Source organism: Agelaius phoeniceus, chromosome 6, assembly GCF_051311805.1.
Source record: "Agelaius phoeniceus isolate bAgePho1 chromosome 6, bAgePho1.hap1, whole genome shotgun sequence".
NCBI classification, from domain to species: domain Eukaryota; kingdom Metazoa; phylum Chordata; class Aves; order Passeriformes; family Icteridae; genus Agelaius; species Agelaius phoeniceus.
This window is the reverse complement of record NC_135270.1, coordinates 52,170,065-52,194,687: the sequence shown is the minus strand read 5'-3', so window position 1 is coordinate 52,194,687 and position 24,623 is coordinate 52,170,065. Positions and strand designations below refer to the sequence as shown.

Genomic DNA, 24,623 nt, shown 5'->3' with positions numbered 1-24,623 from the left:
ACTCAAAGTACTTCAGCTTTGCAAACTGCTAGTTGCAACACCACCCTCCTCAGTTATCAGCACCAGTCTAGGGGAGGATGAATCTTCCCTGGCCTCAGTGTGTCTCTCCACTGATTACAGGAGAAGCCTGGCTGAGACTCAGTCCTATAAATACAGCTGGGATGAGTCCAATCCTAAGAGACTAAGCCATAAACTCTACCAAATTACCCACAGACTCAGGGAGGGTTTGGAACACCCAACACCACTGCAGCTTGGCTCAGCACTCTGCTCACCGCTGTGACTCACGTTGGGTGTGCCAGCAAAGCCTTTCAGGGGGCACAGTGGGCAAACACTCCTTGCAGTGAGTAACACACACCTCCTAGGCTCTGCCTGACCTCCCAGAATGGGACCTCTCCTGATAAATCAAACAGGCTTTTCCCCTCCCTGTTCATCCCCCAGAATGAGGAGTGGAGGTTTATCCATCACTGAGTTTGCTGACCAGCTTTCTGCCCTGTTATCTGTCTCATTATTGAAAGGAGGCTGGTGAGGTAAGTGTGGTTGTGAGACAACTGTGACACACAGCCCGTATCTTTTCTCCCAGTATAGAGAAAAAGGACTTCCCAGAATGAGAGTTAAAAATAGCTGGTTTGCCTTAGAGGGTGTATTCACTTTGAAACACAGAAAACAAGTCTAAGCTGCCACCTCTAATATGACAGGCACCTTTAGCAGCCTGCTTTCTGCCAAAATACCTAAATCCCTGCTCTTTCTTCTCCTTAATTTTTTTTACTATTTCAAACTGTAGATGCTTTTCAGAATGTTATGAGAAGCTTTGGTGGAGAGAGGGCAAATGCAACCGTCTAAGTTACATTAAACCCAGCCTTTTTTTCAGACCAAAAAGCATCTTCAAGGTTATTTCTTAAAATCTACTGCAGTCCTGCCTTTATTCCCACATTTCTTATACCAGTGGTGTTTCAGCTCCCCAGCATCTTCCTTTAGCCCTCCTCAGTGCCTGTCTCCCAGCTGGATTGGAGACTGGCCCCATTGCACCCAGGGCTGAGATGACTGGACAGTCTGGTTTGGCTATCAGCATCAGCAAGGCAGCTTGATGCTTTCAGAGCAAGCTGTATCCTTTCAAACACAGTATTTTTTTTACCAGTGAGGGTAATGAGCCAGTTGGGCAAACTTAGCTGGGGAAGTGGTAGATTCTCTGTCACATGAAGTTACTACATCAAGGCAGTGGCTTTCTAAAGGACGTCTTCACTTGGTAAAGGATTTGTGTTCAGAATCCCAAAGCTTTGAACACAGAGGTTACAGTGGATGGCTTTAATGATATTTTCTGACTCTAAAGTTCTAGGAATCCAACATCATTGCTTATGGGCTTCTTTACACCAAAGATCTGCTTGACTCTTCTGGGAGTACATTAAAGCTTAAAAGCTCGCCAAGCTGAGAAAATAACCGTGATATTTCCAGCTGCTTTCCCCAGAATGTTACATTAATCCTTCCCCTGGCTCTGAGCAAGCCTTGCAACTTTTCTTTCAAGCAGTTTGACAAAGGAGCACGATTGGAGTGCTTCTCTTTATGGCTCTGTAAGGGCTCCCCTCTCCCCAAGTTTGCCCTCAGGTATTACCAAGCCACCAAAGGATTTGGGAAGCTTTCCTTGCTGTTCCCTGACATGGGTATAAGCATTTCTTCCAAGTCTGGAAGCCAGCACCACAATTCACACTGATGACCAAGCAGAGCCTGCCAGCAGATTTAAGTGATAGCCTAAATAAGAACTACTGAGAACATCATTCATCATAAAGCTGAAAATCTAGCAATGTCCCACACTTCTCCTGCATGCTGAAGTGACAAACAGGAGGCAGGACTTGCTGTCTGGCTGCCAAGGGTGGGACCTGGCTGAACAGCCCCTCTCCACCCCCAGAACAAGCCCACCTGGGCACCCCAGAAACGTGAGCAATTCTGCGCCGCGCTGGTGAAGTTCTCAAGTGTCACCCAAGCTGAACTGCAGACCATGGCTGCCTGCCCTAGTTATCAAATGACCTGAAATTCAGCACGATCATCTGCCAGAACAGCTGCTTCCCTGACAATGAGAGAAACTCCTGCCTGGCTGCTGAACCCCAGCCAGCAGCAGGAGCCAGCACACACAGCCTCCCACACCGAGGTGCTGCTCCCACCCCCCTGCACGGCACGGCCTCAAAATGTCTCGTGTTCTTCCAATTCTGCACGCTGACTCCTTCCTCTACTGATTTATTTTGCATCTGTATCATTAAAAAGAGATTTCAGAGAGCTGGTACTTCAAAGAGGGGAAAAATAATGTAACATCCTTCCCAAGGAATTAAAATGAAGGTAAGGTTGGATGTTGTCAGTTTTCTTTCTTTCTGCTTAGGGTGCTGCATAAATAATACACAGCACCAGCAAATTTACTTCTTTTTACAGTAGCAACCTATATAGGAACCAAACATGAAAATGATTGTACAAGTAAGACTTAAGTGCTCAACACAGGCAAAGTTAGGGAGCTAAATAACTTTGACAGATGTTATAAAGATTTTTTTAGAAATAACTTATGCTCAAACACTCATACTTTTTAAAGTTACTTTGATGTACACCAAAATATAATTTTCTATTCCACTGTCAAAAAATCCTAATAATATATTAATAAAATTTAGTTTTATTAATGTGAAAATTAATATTAATGATATTTACTACTACAGCCCCTCAGCTGGAACCCAAATGTTACTCCATTGAACCCAATGGACATAATTTCCTGCTAAATTGGATCTAGAAGATTATATTTTCTGTGTGGATCTGTCCTCTTGGCTAAATACATTTTCCCATTCCCTAGCTGAAATGGGAAATGAGGACTGCACATGTTCATAGTGTTCTGTGTCTCAGTCCTAGAGAGCCCAACAGGTTCACACTGCTAATGTTGTGCCTAAGAAGCATCTGTCTGATTTTCACACATGTAACTGGTTGTAGCTGTTGCTAGAGCTCATATGTGCATGAGCAGGAACAAAGTTTGGACTGAACATATGCCTTATTCCCTGTGTTTACTTCAAGGTAGGCTTCAGAATCCTTTCTGTAAGTGTGAATACCACCATGAATATTTGATTAGGGACACACAGAAAGAATCTGAAATCATATGGCACCAAGACTTTAGCTGAAGTATGCACGAACAAGCAAAATAGATAATATTAAATGTATGCTTCTCTTTTTCTTGCTCTGCAGCCTTGTCTGCACATCAATATGAATTAAACAAATTGAAACCCCACACTGAGCAGCATCAGATCTAATTGCACTGCAAAATGTTTCCCTAATGAATTTCAGTTTTCATATTTTCTCTTACAAGTTGTGTTATCATGCTATTGAGTAAAAGCAGTTTACTAATATATATGGATGTGTGTGGGTCTATAGGGCTAATTAATATTAAGCCAGTTATTTCAGCTAATTTATGAGAAAAGATTATAAAAATAAACATTTTTATCTGTATTCATTTTACTTGTGGGATACTGTCAATAAGGCCTTGATTTTAGTTTTTGTTGCTGTTTGCCAAGTGCTGACAAATGCATGAATGGAGTTACTCCCAGTCCTGGACAGATCCTAATCTAGGCAAGTAATTCTCAATCTCCTAATGATGGGAGTCCCTTAGCGAGGCAGGGACACCCTCCAGCCTCACTCCACTAGCTGAGATCTCCCACCAGCCAGATGGGGAGGAAGAGGAGCACTGCTAACCCTGAGCCTTGCAGTGTCCTGAGCCTTCATCTGGGAGACAGACACACAAAATACACCACAGATGTAAACAATGAAAACAAAATGAAACACAGTGAAAACAAAAACCAGGAGCCTTCCCACTAGCCCTGGCTGAGTGCTTTTGCAACCAGAGCAGAATTCTTGTCTCTACCAAAATCTTTGCTTTTATCTCATGGAAGAATGCAGTGGTTAACACACCTTGTTTGATAGCCACGTGGCTGCCTGATTTGGGATGATAGGCTTCAAGCAGCAGGTGGACCCAATTCTGCAAAGTGCTGAGCTCTGCACAAGAGGTGCCAGCTCTCTGCCTGTCCTGGCATTGCAAAGGGCCAAGAGCACATTCCTGATGTGTGTTCAAGTCAGCACCTCCTGGATCAGTGCCACCACATGTCCTCCTTGCCATGCAGCTTAATTCTAGCTGGAATTCTTCTAATACCTGGAGGATGCTCCTCAAGAGCCTTTTCTTAAGCCCCTCTTTCATTCATTAGCTGTGCCAGAGCAGGGGCATGACAATTGATATTGGACAATTTAAAGTATCCTGAAGGTTTATATTACATTTGCACCTTCTTGGGCCATTTTCTAAACCCTTTCTTTCATAGATGAAGCCAAATCAGCATAATTTTGCCTTAGGAAATTTCAAGAAAGGCTTTTTTAGGCTGGCCAATAATAATACCAGTAAGTTTATCATAAAGCTTCCTGCAGCAAAATCTTGTTCAGCCACACGCAATCTTAAAAGTGTTGCTCTGAGAACTACAGACAGACTTCTTGGGAAATACCAGAGGAGGTGTTTGGCTTTCAGCTGTAATGCAACAGACAGCTAATTAAATGCTTTGCTAATAATAGTATCCTGTGCATGAGGAGATAAGCTCAATTACTTACTGAATTTAAGTGGAGTTTGCAGACATGTTGGCATATCCCTGGTAGCTAAACCAACTTTTTTTAGCAATACAATTCTCCTTTCTATTTCTCTAGTTTAGATGTATCATTAATGAACATAAAATGTCACTGATGAAAGAAATAAACAAATCTGACATTTCTTAGCTAAAGCTCCATTGCTACATAAAAAAATAAGCATCAACTCAATACAATAATGTCAGACACTTATCACAAAAAACCTCAAGAGAAGTCAATGGAAATCCTCTACTGACTTAAGGTGAAATTAGACAAAATCTAGGATTGTTGTCATAAAAATATGTTTGCAGTCTGCATGTAATCCATGGACCACACAATGCTGTGAAATTCAGTACTTTCAGCACATAATCATCAACACTTTTGCAGTGAGCAGGGAAAATGGAACGCTCTTTGCTTCCCAGATTCTTTGGGAAATACACAGTTTTCTCAGTGTCACAACTCTTCTTAGATTAAGACACTGGACTTTTTACTCTTCACACTCTCAGCACGGCAGTGACTTGGAGCTAGAGTACACAGCTGAAATTAAAAAAAAAGTTATTGTTCATGGACCAATAATGCCCTTTGTTTCATCTCCTTAGGGCATGCCTACCCAACTCAGCAAGAAAACTATTGACACAGTGCCATGATCAGAGAGAGGATTCCTCCCCTCTACTCTGCCCTTGTGAGATTGCACCTGGGGTACTGTGCCCAGCCCTGGAGCCCTCAGCACATGGAAAACATGGACCTGTTGGAGTGAGTCCAGAGGAAGGCCCCAAAGATGATCAGAAAGACACTTGGAGAGAGTTTGGGTTGTTTAGCCTGGAGAAGAGAAGGCTCTGGGGAGACTTTATCGCACCTTCTAAAATGAGCCTGCAAGAAAGAGGGACTTTTTATAAGGGCATGTAGCAATAGGACAAGGGGAAGGGCTCTAAGATGAAGGAGGGGAGGTTTAGATTCGATGTTAGGAGGACATTATTTACTGTGAGGGTGGTGAGGCACTGGCACAGGTTGCCCAGAGAAGCTGTGGATGCCCCATGCCTGGAAGTGTTCAGGGCCAAGGTGGATGGGGATCCAAGCCACCTGCTCCAGTGGAAGGTGTCCCTCCCATGACAGGAGGGTTGGAACTGGGTGCTCTTTAAAATCCTTCAACCCAAACCATTTCATGATTTCATGATTCTGTGATTCTGTGATCCACTGGAGGGGGATGAAGATGACTGGAGGCTGCAAGTGGCACATGAGGAAGGGTCTGAGGGAGTCATCTTGTTTGGCTCAGAGAAAGGAAGGCTGGGGACCAATCTCACTGTGGCACCAACTGGTTCATGATGGGAAAGGAACAAGGGCCTGGTCATGTGGGGAGGTTTTCCATCATTGGTGATTCTCAAAGCTCACTGGATCAAGGCACTGAGGAACCTGAGCAAATTTTGAATTTAGCCCTGCTTTAAATAGGTGCTTGGACTAGATGTTCTCCAGAGATCCCTAAATAACTCTGCCTGAAGACACTGGGGAAATTAAGGAAGCAGGTATCGCTGTCCACAGCATATGGAGAGCAAATAAAGGAACTTCATCTGACCATGGTTTTTATTGCAAAATGACCTCTCTATTAATGGCATGGGGTCCACTAAGAAGCTTCTAGATCTTAATTAAGGTCGTTATTTCAAAGATAATTCACATTTAATACCTAAGTATACTTAATAATCTCCTAAGTGCTTGCCTGAATTTGAGCTCTGCTGTAACAGATGACCTTGTATGAAACAAGGAACCAAAAAGCAGAAGTAGGATGCTGACTTAGTATTAAAATTCCCCACAGCACCAAGCCTCCAAAAGACACAATGCTATTCTACACACTACAGCAAAATAGTCCAAGCCAAAAAATTTATGTTCATTTAATAATAAATAATTTCATGAGACTGTGAGAATTCAGGAACTTTGGCCTTGGACACTGCAGACTTCAAAATTTCCAAGTAAGGTTAAGTGAGCTAAATGATGACAACTCCTCCAGTGCTACTCTACTTGTTCTGTGTCAAGGAAGAGTTGTTCTGAGTTGTCATTTCTCTTGTAATTAAAAGGGGGGGTTGGTACAGACAAGGGCCTGTGTTTCAAAACAACACTTGTATTTGGAAAGGAAAAGAAAAATGCAGAGCTAAAATGGATGGTGGTAAGAAAAGGAAAAGAGAGACTGAAAAACCAAAACAGCCAGTGGCTTAATGGAACTTGACTTTGAGCTGCATAAATAAACAGAGCTACAGCTTCTTGCAGAATTTAGGAAAATGCCCTGAGCACATAAAATGTGGTGGTTACCATAGAAATTTACATACAGTCACACATCAGACAAATCCTGAAACTCTTTTCCAGTTTAAACTCCCAATTGAAAACACAGGATCAGGTACAAAGAACAAACTTCTCATCTACTCTGGTTGAGACATTATTCACATCACTCCACAGGGGTCAGCTCATGCCCTGTGAGGAGTGACCTCCCTCCACAGCACAGGGCTTTAACTCTGGGAGCAGCTGGCTGCTCCACACCTCTGTTTTGCATTTTGTTTTTTGTTAAAAATGTGTGTGTGTACGGGGAGTAGCACAGAGCAAACCTCCTTCCTCTAAGCGATGTGACCGAGTACAACACAGAGCTGCTCCTTCTACCCCCACCACCCCTGTGCTTGGCATCCTGTTCTGTGGTGATGCACAGCAGCTCCTGTGAGCCTGGGTACTGCACTGCTATCTCCAGGAGCCAGCACTGCTCACTGCATCAGCCACCTGGCATGGCCAGATCAGCTGCTGATGCTTTGTGCCTGCCTGGGTGCCCAGAGTGCCCAGCCTTGCCCAAGCCCTGCCTTGTCTGGGGCCCAGGTGTGACCAGCTATGAGCATCCCTGCCCAAACAGGCGTGTATCAGCTCTGACTGGCATGGAGCTGATTTCCTTCACAGCATCTCATGGCATGGGGTACCACGCTTGGAGTTGGTGTCCAAAACAGTGACACCAAAGTGTCTTAAGACACCTTTTAAACATCAAGTGTGTTATACTCCTTTCCAATTCCCCATATTAAGAAGGATGAGGGAAAACTAGGAATATTAGAAAAAGGGCAGAAGCTGGGGAGCAGCTGCCAGGGTGAAATGGCAGAGGGACTTTCTTGCTCTGCACCACTCCCCTTGCATGTCCTCCCAGCTGACTGTGGGAAACATTGCTGCCTGTTTGGAGGTGAACTGAGGATGAGGTAAACATGTGCCTGCTTATGGCATGGACACAGGCTCTAGGGCCAAGACTGGTGACAGCCAAGGCAGCACGCATCCACCACCTCCACTAGCAGGTGATGATGCTCCACTGATTTGGGTTGTCTGGGAGCCTGCCTGGATGTGTCACTGGCATTGCTGGAGCCCAGGCAGCTCAGCCCTGAACCCCCCAAGCAGCCCTGCAAGAGCTCAGAGAGGGTTCGTGTGAAAGACTCTGACTCGGGGGCAACAAAAGAAGAAAGAGTCAATACAAATGGACATGTAGGGTGAAAATGCAAACAAAAAAAAAGATGTTCTCAGGTCTATGGCCAGAGGGAAAGTAAGGAGCAAGATGGTGACTGAGTCATGGCTCTCAGCTGCCAGAGCCATTAACAGAGGGAGACCACAGGATGGGTGAGGGGTTGTGCTTGGAGAGAGCCTGGGTGCTGCAGATGGGAACTGTGGCTGCACTCAGCCCTCTCTCAAGGGCATCCTTCCTGGAGGTCTTCCTTCCTGGTGGATAAACATGCTGCACAGAGCTGTCATGCTGGAGCTTGACATCCTGAAGAATAAACAAAGGTGCCTTTGAGTGGAGATGGGAATGACAAGAAATATCGAACGACAAGGAAAGGCAGAATCAGAAGTTCCCCTGATGATAAAGGTCTCTCCCTGTCAGAAATGAGGCTCTCCTCAGCAACACCCACAACTGCTGAGGCTACAATTTCACTTTCAATAAAACACTTTCATAAACTACTTCTTACCTGTGATAATGCAACTGTGACCTGAATGGCGCACTCATGGCAGGAGCGTGCTGTACAGACCTGCTGGAGACAAGGCTTGTCTCCTTCCTGCCCTTGGGGTTTAGGAAATTTGGGACAGAAATTGGCACCTCAGTGAGTCTTCTCCAGCCTCCTGATGCCAGCACTTTGCCCTTCTGCACTGCAGTACTGCAATGCCACTTGGGATCCTAGCTGGGCAAGCAGGCAAGCACATGCTCAAACATAAACCTCTGAGCCATCACTTCTGACAGCTGGACTGGCCATGCCAAGCACCATCAGCTGCAGGCTGAACCTGGGCTGCAGGGAACTGACAGAACTGGTGCATTGTGGCAGCAGACCTGCAGGAATCATTATATTGTGTTCCCACTGTTGAAAATAATTAATTTTCAGAATATGGATATGTGAAAGACTTTATGCTGCTTCTGTGCCAATGCACAAGGTGTTCTCTCAGACTTTCTCCACCTGCCATCTCTTAGTGTCCTAAAAAAGGATGAAACGAAAACAGGAATTTTTTTTCCATCAGGATCTTTACAGTTCACAAGGAATTTTCTAGTATCACTTAGCAAATTAAATTATGCTTCCTTGCCCCCAAGCCCTCCTCCAAGTGTGAATTTTAATTCAAATAAATCTTGGCAGAATAAAAAATCTATTTAAATGTTGTATTTTTTTTCTGAAGCATCTAGTGTTTCATGCAGTGCTTTTAGGATGATTGAACTGAAAGACTGGAAACCAGAACCTATCCTTTCCTCATTGAAAAGGTTTGATTTGGACCAACTTCGTACATTTCTGGTTCCTGACTAGCTGATATACTCCGCTAACTTTTTCCACAACAAATAAAAAAATAAAAATCAATTGCAACAATGAGAAATCAGGACAACCCACAGGGCAGGCACTTTGGTTTCTCTTCTGAGACCAACAGAGACAGATTTTTGGATGCACACTCTGGACCAGCCAGGGGCAGACAGAGAGCCAGTAGTCATAGGCTGTTGAAAGGGCAGACAGGTTTTGAAGGACATGGAACACTTTTCACTCCCTGAGGCAGCACAAAGTGCTGAGCTGCTCAGGCCTTCTCAAATGGCTGCACAGCCATCATCTGCTCACTCATGGACTGGACTTCTGTCCAACTGGAATGAGAACAAGTGTCAGAATGCAGGACATCCCTCTGGCTGTCCTGGACTGCCAAGACCCCTGCCAGGGTGCTCAGAGACCCTGGCACAGAGCCCAAGATGCCTGTGGTTTTGATTATGACCCGTGGAGCAAATTATATGAAGATCTGCAAGCCACGGCAGTTTAAGTAGAATGATAGTGAATTTATCACAGGGTGAAAAAAATAGATTTTTGGGGTTTTTAGAATGGGGGTTCAGGGGGCAAGATGGAGGAATCTGGGCATGTCCAGCCTTTCTCCTTCTTCTTCTTGGCCTCCATCTTCTGCTGTGATGTTGGCACTTTTAGATTGGTTTAGAGTAGAAGCTCACTGTCTAACACAGGTGATAGGTATTGGAAAGTAATTGTGAATATTGTACACGTAGTTTTTAGTATAAAGACATAACACTGCCCCAGGGGCAGGCAGAGTGCCTGGAACTGGTCCTGAGCAGACCTTGGCAGGACAGGAGAAAGAATTTTATAGGTAAGATACAATAAACAACTTTGAGACCAAGAAATGAAGAGCTCTGACTCCTTCTTCGACCGCCAGGCTGGGAAAAGAGATTTTCTAACTTATCTCGGGCTCACTCTGATCAGCAAGAGACCCCAAGAAACAAGGACACAAAGGACAAAAAAGCAAGGAAAGTGCCCCATCCTCCTGCTAGTCCCCTGAGCAGCTCATCACTCCATCCCATAAAACCTGACACACGCTTAACCAATACTCTACACATTCATGACCAAGCTTGCTTTACATGGTACCATGGACTAAAGATCCCCACTTCTCCAGAAAGCACCAGGAGACAAAATGCTGCTGGAGCTACAGCAGGTCTGCTGCCTGCTGCTACAAAAATATAATGTCCTAATAAACCAATTATTAAATCCATATTGCCCCATTAAACTTGCAATATGCACTTGTTCTAAGATGGCACAACAAACCACCACCAATCCTCTTTGCTGAAATATACCATCCCTTTGTCTGGATCTTCTCAGGAGAAAAAAAAAAAAAGAGAAATAAGCATAAATCCCACACTTTACAACTGGAAAATAAAACAAAATATAGGTGCAATTGCAGATCTGCCTTCTTTTATGCTGAAATTCATTATCTAATGGCTCCATAAATCTCTTTATGTAGCTCAACTACTTTACACTCAAAGGCAGAGGTGACCAGACAGGTCAGCTGAGTTAGGAAGAGGAGAAAGCCTCTCATGCAAGAAGCTTTAACACAGGTCATTCAGAAGAAAAACTTGCATGCTATGATCATCTCATGTCCTACTCTCATTCTTCAGTAGGAATAAATTGCATTTTATAAACATCTCAACAGACTGGACTTGCACCAAATGTGTAAATCAGAGGTGACTGCGCAAAGTCAGTGCCAAGGCCATGTAAGAAAAGCAGACCTGTGAGAGTTATAATAAACAGGAACTAAGAATCACACATTAAAAAAATGCAATTTTGGCTACAGTGCAACTACTCAGTATTAACATTAGCTAACTTCTTCTGGAGGTACAAATATTTTATCCCACTGTGGTCCCTTCGGACCTTATCCATTCTGTGGTTGTGTCCTTGTGTCATTCCCTCTTTCAATGCACCCAGTGAAAGTACTGATATCTGCTTTAGCAGCCATGTAGCTGTCTAATTAATAGTTATCATTACTACATTAAAAAAATAATAGCTTAAAGATATAAGCAGCAGAGGGCTACATGCAGTTATTTTTATTTTGAAGAAGTGGCACTGAAAAACCCAGAGCAGCTGTTCAAGGCAGGGCTTGGTAGCACTGAGGGCTTTGTAAGCACCATTATTCACGTGATTGTTTTACTTCCAGTGAGTACTTGGGCTGATGGCAGCCCAGATCACCCCTTCCAGAAGATGCAGCTGAGCCAGCTGGAATTTTATAAACTGGAATTTTATAAACTGGTGTTTTATAAAAGCTTCCTAAGGGGAATGTGAAGAGAGGCATTGACTTAAGCAGTCAGACACAGTGCTCAAATGAGATGCTGAGGAAAAGCTGGCACCTAAACACAGACCAGTGAATCCCAGTGTGACCAGGGACATCCCATGGCATGAAGAACACTCTGGGAAAAGAGTGGGATCTCACCTCAAATCCGTCACAAAACCTCACATCGCCTGAGGCTGGTTTGCCTCCCTGCTCACACAGCAACAATGCACCAAGCTGCCCTGGACCACAGATCCCAGCCTGAGGCAGGAGATGGCTTCACCCACAGCCCATGTCACCCATCTGCCTGGCACCACAGTGTGAATCACACCTGTCTGCTATCAAAGATTTGCTAAGCAGAGCTTGAAATACCGATGTGACACATAAAACTCCTCAGTTCCAATGTCAAATACCACTTTGCAGGGGGTAGTACCTCTTGAAAGTCAGGAAAGTGCCCATCCCAAATAGGGAATGGGCATAGAGGTATGGCAAAGAGTGTGGTGTCCCACAGGAGCAGCTACACCAAAACCAGAACACAGAGGCTCTTTTGAACCTCTCACTCAGGTCAGATATCCTCTGCAGCAATACTTAGCTGGTGAGATGTGAAAGGTTTATTAATTCCTCACCCATTCTAGCAAAGCAGCTCTGAGGTCCAGGTGTGGAGATGTCTGTGAGCAGCAGGATGGGCTGCTGGTGTCACCTCCTCACCACTGACACCAGCTGGACAGCTGACACTTTTTACCATTTAGGCCAAAGTAACACAGGTTCACATCACAGAGAGAGGAGATTGTAATGTGTAGTACTAAAAAATTGTAATAGAACCCTAGGGGCACCAGGGACACCAAATATTCACACCTTCTGTGGCAACATGACATATTATTAAAACATATTGTTAGAGACAAGCACTGCTTTGTATTTAATAACTGGTTTGCTTTTTCCACCATATTCTAATACATAAATACAAAGGCACCTGCTGAACAGCTTTTGTCAAAAATTGTTTGCTTTTGGAGGTGATCCCTTAAAAGAAATTTTAGAAATGAACCATCTCTTGCAATCTTGGCATGAACAATTTGGTAGAAGTTTATATATATATATATATATATATATAATTCCAGATATATGCTGGGCTACACTGGAAGAGAATTTCTTCTCTGTATGTTCAGGCTTACCAGCTCAATGTTACTTTTCCTCAATATCTGGTGAAAGCTCCCTTGCTACATCCCTCTCACAAATACTGGTGGTAGCAGCACACCTCCTCCCAGGACCAAATATATATATATATATAGCAAGGGTAGGAGACCAGGCAAGAGCAATTCAGTGGAAGAATTGAGCCATGGAATACCTTTAAGACAGTTGTTCTATTTTTAATCAATCATCTTAGCTGAGATGAAAAACTGTGAAAGCAGCCATGAATAACACCTCAAGGAAATTTGGGGGAACAGACTCACAATATTATGAAAAAGTGATACACTGACACTTTAAATAGAGATGTTATGAAGTAGCAGGGTCACAGCAGTCACTTTCTATCATCAGTCACAACCACAACAGCCCTGACCGTGTTCATAAATCCTACAGTAACTCACATTTGGTGATAGGGGAGCATTTTATCTCCTTTTCTAACTAGCACATTTTCCTGGTGAGAGCTAACCTCTCACTGAAATACCATGAAGCCCATTTCACACCATCAGCACACCCCATTACCCTCTGGCTGAACATTATTTTCACATTTTAATAATTCTTCTTGATGGGATGTCCAACAACTGAAAATCCACTTCCTTCACAGATATTTTCTTTCCTTACCAAAGTATTGTATGAAATAGCTTTTCTCTCAAAATGCTTCCTCAGAAAATCCTCCTGCAGAAGAGGAGGCTGAACTGGGCACAGAGCAGGAGGGGTCTCAATCCTGCAAAGCAGCTCCTGTACCTGGCACTGAGCACTCAGGGCTCTCAGTTAATGCTGGAATGGGATATCTGGAGGGGCTGTGGATGCCCCACCATGGGAAGTGTTCAAGTCAGGCTGAATGGTGCTTGAGGAAACTGAGCTAGGGGAAGGTCACAGAATCACAGAACCATTCAGGTTGGAAAAGACCCTGTTGTGGTATCAGTTGGGATAATTTTCTTCCCGGTAGCTGGTGAAGATTCAGTATGAGAGCAATGTGGATAACACAGATGCTTTGGCTGTTGCTGAGCAGTGCTCACCCTAAGTCAAGGACTTTCCAGTTCCCTGTGCTTTGCCAGTGAGGAGCTTCACAAGAAGCCAGGAGGGAGCACAGCCAGGATAGCTGATCCAGACTGGCCTGGGATATTCCACAGCATAATGTGCTGTGATCAGTACATAAACTGCTGGAGTTGGACTGGGAGGGGCTGATTGCTGCTGGGGGATGATTTCCCAAAGTCCCTTCACACTCAAGCTGTGATTCTATGAATAAAATTAGTGTATTGGTATGTTTGTATATTGTGTTGGTGTTCTGCAGATTTTTAGGAAGAAGTACACCAATGTTTTCTGCACTCCTGCAGGTGTGGGTGCTCACTTTGCAGAAGGCTGGTGTGCTGCTTCCAGCTGCAATCCAGGTAATTTTCTTCACAGTAGTTAGTATGGGGCTGTATTTCAGATTTGTGCTGGAAACGCTGTTGATAATACAGGAATGTTTTAGTTGCTGCTGAGCAGTGCTCACAAAGCCTCTCACCCCACCCCACCAGTGAGCAGGCTGGGGGTGACCAGGGAGCTGGGAGGGGACACAGCTGACCCAAGGGGTGCTCCACACCACCTGGGCTCATGCTCACCAACAAAACCAGGGGGAAGGTTGGCCAGGGGTTGCTGCTGGAGCACTGGCTGGGCATCACCCCACTGTTTTCATTTTTATCACTCTTTCTTTAGTTTTATTTCTCTCTCTGGGTCATCTTTCCCTTCCATTACCTTTTTTTTTTTTTTTTTTTTTTTTTTTGAGAGATGGCTCTGATGGTGACTGCAGTGATGGGGTGTCATGGGAAGCTGGATGCACACACCCCCCTGAGACAGGGGACATGAAGCACCATTCCCTGAGGGCACCAGTGACATTAAAGGGCAGGCAGCTCTGCTTTGTCTTACCAATTGTAAACTTTATTCCCTATGGAGTCAGAATGACCTTTAATTTCTTTGAAATAAAAATCTGTGCAAATATGGTGACTAATTTGCATGCACAATGTGATATCTATTTATATATCCATTCCAAATACGAAAGGATATTAATGTATTGGAGTGGGCACTTCCATCTGATAAGATACAATTTCACTGCAATTCAGCATAGAAATCCATCAGAAAATCTCATAACTCTCAAAACTGCTATCTGTGTTTAATTCACACAGGGCATGGCATAAAGCCTTAATCTGACATGCAAATGAACATAAATCCCTGCATAATACTCTCTCTACACAATCATCATTGTAAATGTGCCCTCATCTTTAGTAACTCAAAATTAAGATCTATTCTGACAGGACAAAGCCTTGCTGATAACTTCTGGGAGTCAGTTAATAAAAGACTTTAATCAAAGTCAGGGTCATGACAAAGGGCTCCTTTCCCTCTGCCAGGCATTTCAAGCCCACAAGGTGCAGCTGTTACCTCTCTTCTAGAGACAGCTTCATGCCAAGGATTCCTGGCTATTGAGACTGGCCATAGTCCTTTGATTTTTGGGATTTAATTCTTATCCCATGTCCTATGTGCCCTGCACATGGAGCCCTATAAAAATGCACCACCTGATTTGGTTCCCAAAGCATCTCCTTTCAGAACTGTATCTCCTGTGAAAATACACCATCCAAAACCAGCTGGTTTGGAGGGGGGAGGACTTGGTTGCTGTTCTTGTTGTTGTTGATTTGGTTTAGTTTTTGGTTGGTTGGTTGGTTGGTTTGTTTGGATTTTTTTTGGGGGGGGTTTTTTGGGGTTCTTTTTTTGTGCTGTGCACATAGAAGCCAGCACAGACATTATGCTTCACCCTATCAGCAGGTCAAATTTTGGGTTTGCTCTTTTTTGAATTATAAGTCATTGATTACATGACCAGATCACTTAAATAAAAGCTCTGGAAAACCATCCACTACTGACAGGGAGAAAAAAAGATTCATTCAAATTTGCTCCAGCCATCTACCCCCATTGATAAACCCACTGCAGAGGACAAACCCTGAACAACTTGGGCAATGGAGGAAGGAAGCCCAGAGACTACTAGAGCTCATCCTTGAGTGCTCTCACATTAACAGGAACTCATAGGAAGGGAAAATGTATTTCAGCTGAAAAAATGAAAGAAACTAAGATGTAACTGTAACTTCTGTAGGCACTGAGCTCAGTGAGAAGACTGAAATGTGCTGATGAAAGCCCAGTGAAAAACATTTCAAAATCTCCAAGCAATATTAAACTGGAAGAAATAAAACCACCTAATTTAAAGGCACAGATGTGTAGAAGACATAATGACTTTCTGAGTGTTGTAGAACAATTAAAATGAAACCCAAAAATCGGCTGATTAGCACGACAGATACCTTCAGAATCATGTGATATGATAAAAACCTCAAATATCCTACTGTAACTATTTCTCATGTAGTATGAGAAAATACCAGATTAATTTATGTAGTGTGAAAGCTGACAATATGTTCTACAGTTTTGTTTAAATAGCTAATGTTCTCACATTAGCTGTAAATGAATTTTGACACTAAAAATAAACGTAATAAAAATAATGTGAAATCAAATAATTCAAGATGCTGCTGACCAGGATTCATTGCTGCCTTACTGTTCCTAGTGTAGCCATGAAAAATGAACTTTTGACAGAATTTTTGGGTTTAATTTTAAAATTCAGTTTAAAAACAACGTTTGAATTTGCACAGAAATGTATGGAGGTTCCATTCTCATTAAAAAATATTTCTTTTCTTTAAAAATATCACATATTTCCTCTCATCTTTAAAAATAAAATGTGTCTTTTTAGTTTTGTAATTTGCCATGAATTTGGGCTTCAAAATGGAAATACAAAAGAATGTTTAGCTTGAATTTCTCTTTATTTTGCATCAGAAAGCTGGGGCTTTCTCATTGCCTTCACAATAACCAAATATGGTAATTTACATGATGTGCATTTAAAAACCAAAAGTGAAGCAAAATGTAATTTCAGAACAAAAAATACATACTTCATCTTTTAAGGAAGGTTGAAAGTTCAATTTTGATTTAGTAAAATAAAAACTACAACCAAATGTAACCCATTTCTGGGGAAAAAAATTGGTTTCCATTAAGAGAACCTTGAAAACCCCTGGTGTGGACCTCTCAGTGAGCTCCCCAGGCTGGAGGCACCTTAGGAGTGCTCCAGAAGCAAAGCCCAGTTGGTGTGTCTGGTCTGTAATTTACCTTGAGAAGCTGCAGAGGCACTCCAGGGGATGGGAAATGTGAAATGTGTGAGCAGTCCTGCCTGCAGAGCAGCTGCAGCCCCTGTACCCCCAGCCCCACTGATGCCCCCAGTGCCGACCTCTGCGGCCCCACCAAGGTCACAGCTCTGCACACTGAGGTTTTTGCAATGGTTTCTCACTGTAAAATAGCTTCCCTGTGTGTTACAGCCTGCTGACCAAAGCTCCTGCCCCCTGCTCAGCAGCTCACTTTGGGGGCTGTCTGCCTCTACAATGTTCTGCACCATTTGCAGCGTCAGGAAAAACATTATTTAAAAATACAGCGGTGCTGAAAGACCTGACTGCAATATAATGTGATGCAAGACAAGAAGTATATTCAGCATGACCCTTGTTGGGCAATTTCTGGACACACCAGTAAACTCTGACAAGCAAAAAGAGGTGATTTGGGGGTGCACTCACAGGCTGATGAGATAATGTAAAGCCAGCCAGGGGCAATCTCGCCTGGGAGAAAATCATTGCAGTAGCAGTAAAACCCCCACAGTTCCTCTGTGCTCTCACAAAAATGTTACAGCACAGACCAAAAACAAAGAAATCAAATGCCAGCTCATCTGAAGAGCCAAATATCTATTTTCAAGCTTTAGCTCTGAAGCTGAAATATCTTATTTAGAGTAATCAGAAAGGTCAGAGAGATGAGAAATAAAACAATCAGCAGGAAGCATAAGGCACATTTCCCTTTGGATCCTCACCTCTCTTACACTTTTCAAATCCCTCTTCCTTCCACAAACTAGGGATAAATTACTCATTTATCTGAGTCAGGAGTTTTCCTGCTGACTCTGACAGAACCAAGATTTCTCTTGGTGCCTTCTGCCTCCACTGCAGAACCAGAACCTTGTCCACACTCTCAGGCCATGCATCTCCAGAGCCTCTGGCTCCCTGCATCCCTCCACCTCTCCATCCCTGACCCTCTGGTACCCCTCCTGCTGCACTGTGCATGGTAACTCTTGCCAGCTTTTGCATTAGATGTGCCACCCTTGTTAGTCATCACCAGCTCTTAGTGCTTTGGCAGGCTCCAGAGGACACTGAAAGGCTCTCTCCTTTTGTCCAAGTTCAGTTAGCCCTGCTGTTTTGCTGATTCAAAATGTTTTCTTTTGCATTTAGCAAGGATCCTGTAAGATCTGCTGGCAAAGCATCTTGAGAAGTGAAACTGCAATGTATCTGTTTGTAAATGATGCAGGGGAACCTGGGGACCCAGATTCAAATGTGCAGAGTCATTTCTATTGTGGATGCTAGTAGTAAGCCAAAAAAAGAAAAAGCAATACTCCATAATCTAAAATGCTGTAGAAGGGATATCCACTACATTTCAGGACAATCCATATTCAAATGGATTTCTGACAATGGATTTCTGACCCAACCTTCTGAACGTCCTCGTGCTCCTGTCTGCAGAGCACCAGAGCAGCACACAGGTACTTGCAGCCACGCTCCTCAGCCTGCCACGCTGCAGGAAAGGCACCATTTCTTGACAAGAACGAGCAATCCACACTTAGCAAGTTCAAGAAGTCAAAAGAGGTGATAACCTCAGTGACTTTGGCCCCAAGTTTATTTTTAAAGGTGCGAAAAAAGCCCAAATACTCTTCGGTTCACCTCTCCCAGCGTGCTGGGTGGCAGAGCTGATGCTCTCACAGCTTCCCAGGCGCTGCTCTGGCCACCAGAGGGAGTCCCTGGAAACCAGCACTGGAGGAAGCAGAGTTAAAATTCATGTTTTCTACTGAGATCTCCGGAATACTAATCAAGACCAACAGATAAAGCAATCCATGCAAATCTGATTGACGGTGATTGCTTGGCAGGGTTTGGCTTTTTTGTCAGCAGAGGTGGAGCAGAATTTCAAAGGCGCCATCAGGACCCGAATCAGGCTGTGTCCTCCTCAGCTGCGCAGCTGAGCACGTACAAGGGCAAGGGCTGGATGCTTGGAGGACTAAAATCCCCTGTTAGGAGATGACTTCCTTCCTGAGCTGCAGCAGAGCCCCACGCTGCTCCATTCTATCACTCAGTTTGCTCCCTGCTGTGTGGCAGGGACTGTGCAGCTCCTTGGGCCAGCAGCACAGGGCTGCAGCCACTCACCTCCCTACCCCAAAATGCACAATTATTGTAAACTAGCTGCCTAGCATTTAAATGGCTGCAGTTGAGTTAAATGAATCCCATTTTCAGCTGTGTTGCTTCACTGGAATTAACTGGAGTCATTGCCACAGGGCTCTGAGATTCTGCTTGCAGAAGGCAACACAACCTAGAGCCTTCCACTCCCTGACTTGGTGAAAGAGAAGATGCTGGATGGCCACAGAGGGTCACCTAAGAAGGCCATTGGCAGACTTTGTGTGAGCTGCCCAGGGATTACCAGCCAGCAGGAGAAGCTGCTGTACATGCTTTGCAGGCAGCAGCATATGGGGATTCACTGGAATTAAGCAGACTTTCCCCTCAGCTGATCCTGCTGCCCCAGAGGGTTCCAGGGCTCTGCCCCACCTCCCCAGCTGCACCACTGGCTGTCCCTGCACAGTCCCCTGGTCCTAACACTGCTTTTTGACCAGGAACACCTTTCTAGTGAGTGCTGTTTGCACACTGAACTATGGCACATAATGGCAGCATAGTTTAAAAAAGAAATTTAAAATACTACCAATTTTATCAGTGAAAAATCCTCGTAGCCCAGCAACTTATTCCTGACTTCAATCTATATATGTGTGAATACCATCCTAAAAAAATACGAATATCTTCCAAAAAAATGTGAATATCTTCCTAAAAATCCTCTTAGCCCAGCAACTTATTCCTGACTTCAATCTATATATGTGTGAATATCTTCCCAAGTTCACTTCTGGTATAAAATAAAAAAAAGATTGCATGCAAAAAGCCCATCTGTTTTCAGAGCTCAGGCAGGCAGAAAAGTGAAAATCTGATGTGTACTGCTCATGTGATCACATATATGGACATGCACAACACACATGTGTTCCTGGGAGTTCTCATTGACTGTCCTAAGGAAATCCACAGAGCACCACTAAAAATAAACCTTATGCACGTTAGTTTTCAGGTCCCTAATTTATTATTGTTAAACCAGAGGTTTAATTATCATTATAGTTACTAATTAATTACACCATAACTAGAAATCATTAATTCATTAATAAGAAAGTAAAAAGATGATAGTAAAATTGTCAGGGACCAAAGAAAGGTTCTTAGCATCAATCCTGTGCAGTCAGTGATGAGAAAGAGAGGGAGAATGGGATGAATTTTGCCTTTAGGGACACCTAATACATAACTGACTGTACCAAGAGCCTCTGTTACTGTTTCTTGACCACACAGAGATCCCACCCAGCTCAGGTACAAAAGCCAGTGCTACAGATGCTGATAGTTCTACTCCCATTGACAGGAAAATCATGGTCACACATTACTAACTGCTAGGAGTGGGATCACAGCTAGGGGAGTAGATGAGTTACTGTGCAGGTACAAACTATTATAGAGTCTGGCTCTTAGCTGAGGATACAGAAAGTCTATTAAATAAAAAGAAGCAACCAGGGCCAGGCTGGATGGAGCTTTGAGCAACTTCATCTAGAGGAAATCGTCCCTGCCTATGGCAGGGGGCTGGAACTAGGTGATCTTTAAGGTCCCTTCCAACCCAAACAATTCTATAAATGGTCTCCAAATGAACACTTGCCAAAATCTTGCCCATATTGCTTGCACATAAATTACTGGACTTGTTATATTTTGATAATTAATTTTTTTCCTAGGCTAATATATTCTTCTGCCACTGACTATAGTCTAGTGAAAAAGCCACAGCGAATCTTCTATCACTGAGCTCTGGGAACTTCCCCAGTTTGCACTACACTCAGATAAACAGGGGTTTGAAGGCAATGGTGCAAGGGAATCTTGCTAGCACAAATCAATGTGTGCAAGTCTCTCTTAAATCTCTCAACAATTTTGTTTCCCACACACAGTTTCCTTCCTGAAGTGGTTTTGATTTAGTGCAGAAGAGTTCAGCACAGCAAAAAGCATCAGCAAGAGACTCAAGAGCCTTTAGGTTCACAGTGCTTTTCAAAGAGCAGAGGCACCTTTTGTTGTTGCAGACGTTGGACAGCGGCTCCGGCTCTGAGCAGGGTTCAGTGGAGTCCTGCAGGAAAGGGCTGAGAGGCACACAGGCAGCATGTCAGGGGTCTTTATCTGCATAACACTGTGAGAGCACCTCAGTGCCCTGGAAAACTTTCTGCTGTGGATCCCTACCATCTGGGGGACTGAAAAACTGAGCTGAAAAAATGCCTACTTCTATAGAGCAGAATAATTAAATAACGGTTTGATACTTCCTGACAGATGAATAATTTCAATGATATTTATAGTTTTAGCACTGAAAGGAGTCTGTAATCCCAGTTTATCTATTCACCAGCAAATCAATTCACCTCCTGGGCTCCAGTCAGCTAATATGGAAGATTAACCAGTTTTACTCACTGCTTCTCCTGGCTGGGCCAACTTGTTTCAGTTCTGGTTTGAAACATGTTTCTCTTAATGTGAAGTGTACCCAGGTTCCTAGAAGGTGGTTAGAGCCTAATGCTAATAATGCAAGAGTTGTAGGTTCCATTCCTGTATGGGTCATTCACTTCAGAGTTGGACTCGATGATCCTTGTGAGTCCTTTCCAACTCTGATCCTGTGAAATGTCATATATCCAAATAGGAAGCCCAGGTTAACCTGAGAAAAGGGCACCTGAGCAGTCTGGCAGGCAGGAGAAGCCTGCAAGTGAGTGCCTATTATTCCAGGAGAAGTTTGGTTATTTTGGAAAGATGGGCAGAGGCCTTGTACAGGGACTGTCATTCCCCCCCCCCAGCACAGGAAGAAGTTTTGGGAATTAAACACAATGCATGGTCCTGTGGCTGAGCTGATATTGTACAGCTGGGGTCACAAGGGACTCCTGCCCTCACAGCCTTTCACTGGCTGCTGCAGGAAAATAAATTCCCACCTGGTTTGCTGGGTAACAGCTCATCCCTGTCCAACTGGCAAAGGAAGGAATGTATTTCTAGAGTAAGCAATATACTAAAAGATTCTGTATGTCACGTGGACTTTTCTGGAACAGTTTCAGTGATAAAGCAATGCAGCAGATGAAAGGAAAAAGCTCATCATCTTATTTGAATTTTCCCTCCCTCTTCATTGACTTACAAAGCACAGCAATTTAGATTAGAAACCCCCCTATCTGCAGAACATTTCTGAGTGACTAAAGTTGATACTGAAACTGGTGTAGGCATGAGTCTGGAAACATTGTGAAATTTATTTCTCTAAACCTTTTTCTGGTGTTTTTGAAAGATGTCAGTCACCAAACAGTTATTCCCCTGGGAAAACATTTGTGTTTTAAAGAAACAGAATTTTCTTTTTATTTTTCACATGCACCCAATTAACCACTGCCTGCAGGCTGCTATTTGGCTAGCCCTAGGTGTCTGACCACATGGATCATATTTACACCAGTGAGTCCAAAAGTTTGCTGTTTACAAGTTCTCTATGCCTAGATTATAAATAGGAACAATGTCTGGAATGACTTGATCCAAAGACTTGCAGCAGAATGCATGCTTATGGTTCTGCAATGTCTGTGCCAGCTGAAGTTACACACATCTTTAAGTGTTATTAGCACTCTGAAAAGTTACATTCGCACAGAGTACACCACCTTAGGGCTTTATAATCTGCACCAACACACCTGATAGTGTGGGAAACAAGTGCACAGTGCAGCATGCAAAGCACCTTGCATGGAGCACGGATCTCTTTACCCCAGCACCGTTTTGGAACCAGCTGGCTGCAAGTGGGCATTGCGTTCTGTGGTGGGTCCCTTTCATTATTGATGAGCTATTTTATGTATTATGCAGTGCTGTAATGAAGATGAAGTATTTTGTCTTCCCACACTGTGTCCTCTGTGGTGCTGGGAAGTCTTGGGGCAATATTATCAAATAAAACAGACACTGCTTTGTAGATGATGACTAAATTTCCCAGAAGTTACACTTTACTGACACTGAAATACTGAGGGATGCAGGACTAGCTGTCAAAATGTTAATGAAAAAATACTGAGCTGAATATAATATTAGAAAAAAATATAAAAAACCCGGTGTACACTTTTGTCTGAAATCCAGTGCACCATAATCTTCACATACATCCTTCACTGACAGAAACCTTGCAAATACTTAGGGCATCTAACTAGGAGAGAGAATGTATGGTACATTCTGACAGTTTGTCTGCTATTTGATGAATCAAAGCTTTATTCTTTTATTTCTCCATAGTGTTTTTCAAGGAACTTCCTCCCAGCAATGGAGACGTGTCGTCACTTCTGAAAGGATAAGAGCAGAATGACTGAAGGAATGGAAAAAGATCTTAAACTCCCAAGAACTTAAAAAAATCAAGGAGAAATAATCCACAGTGGTGGAAAAGGCAGCAGATCTTCTAACCAGAGGAAGAGGAGTGAGGAGCAATCCTTCTGCCTACTAAAACATCCTCCCTGCAGAGGTAAGGCAGGGTCTGAAGCTGAAGCCACAGGGCTGAACTCTGCACCCTCCATGACCTATGTCTGTATTGTGTGGTCTGTAAGACACTTAGAACAAGAAAATGGCTTTCTTACAAGGAATAAATAAAGAAATAAATCACTATTAATCTTCTTCAAACCTCTCTCCTATTTCAAGCTTTCCTCCAAATTCTCTGTTCTTAGTCAGATAAGGAAGCTGACCTCTAACTGTGATTAACTCTGCACTGAGCTCTCTGCAGAAGGCATTTCAGCATGTGGTGTTTACATTTAGAAATGGAATTTTCATACATTGTAAGTCAACAATAACTATCTAAGTCCCCAGGGCACGGACATCAAAAGAAAAGCAGAAGTTCACAATACATTATCTTCACTATGTCACAGGCAGCATTTACCAGCAGCACAAATCAGAGTATTAATTCTTCTCTGAGAGGTACCAAGTCTTTAAGCCATGGAAGCCCAAGATGCCCTCAGAGCTGGTCATGCCAAGCCACAAAGCTGAACCACTGTCCCCTGATGTGACATAGGAACATGCAGGTGTTGTCAGCAATCAGTTGGGACTCAATGTCTGCAGTGAGCAAATAAGGAAAGAAAAAGATGAAGAATCCCTTTGCCCATCCCCAGAAAATTGGGAACAAGAAAGGAGAGAAAATAGTCTCATTCCCTCTCTCTTGGAAGTGTAAGCACCCCCTGGGAGAGGCACTGAGACTACAGGCTCCATTAAGCCCTGCAGAAAGTTACCTTCATTACAGGCACCACTGCCTTTCCTACACAATTATGGCAGGGAAAAACCTGCCCACTTTAGCTTACTAATGTTCTCATGTTATGTCCTGCTCCAATAACCATGCTGCCCTGCCACCAGCCATGGCATTTGGCAAATCTAAGAGGATGTAAGCCCTGAAAAACAAGAAACATCAAACAGCCTGTGGGCAGGATCTGTGCACAATTCTTCCACAGCCTCCTGGGGCAGGAAGGGGTGACGCTCTGCCCCCAGCGAAACCTGGCTGCAGATGACAAAGTAAGCTGGTGACACACTACCTTGTACCAGGTAAGTTATACCAGCAAAAGGTCTGGC

The 24,623-nt window shown here is 43.6% G+C and overlaps 1 protein-coding gene across 7 annotated transcripts in view; it reads right to left on the bottom strand.

Annotated features, from left to right (window-relative positions):
• Positions 1 to 24,623, bottom strand: part of EVL (Enah/Vasp-like) — a 147,373-nt gene that overhangs the window by 34,373 nt on the left and 88,377 nt on the right. The window lies entirely within an intron of this gene.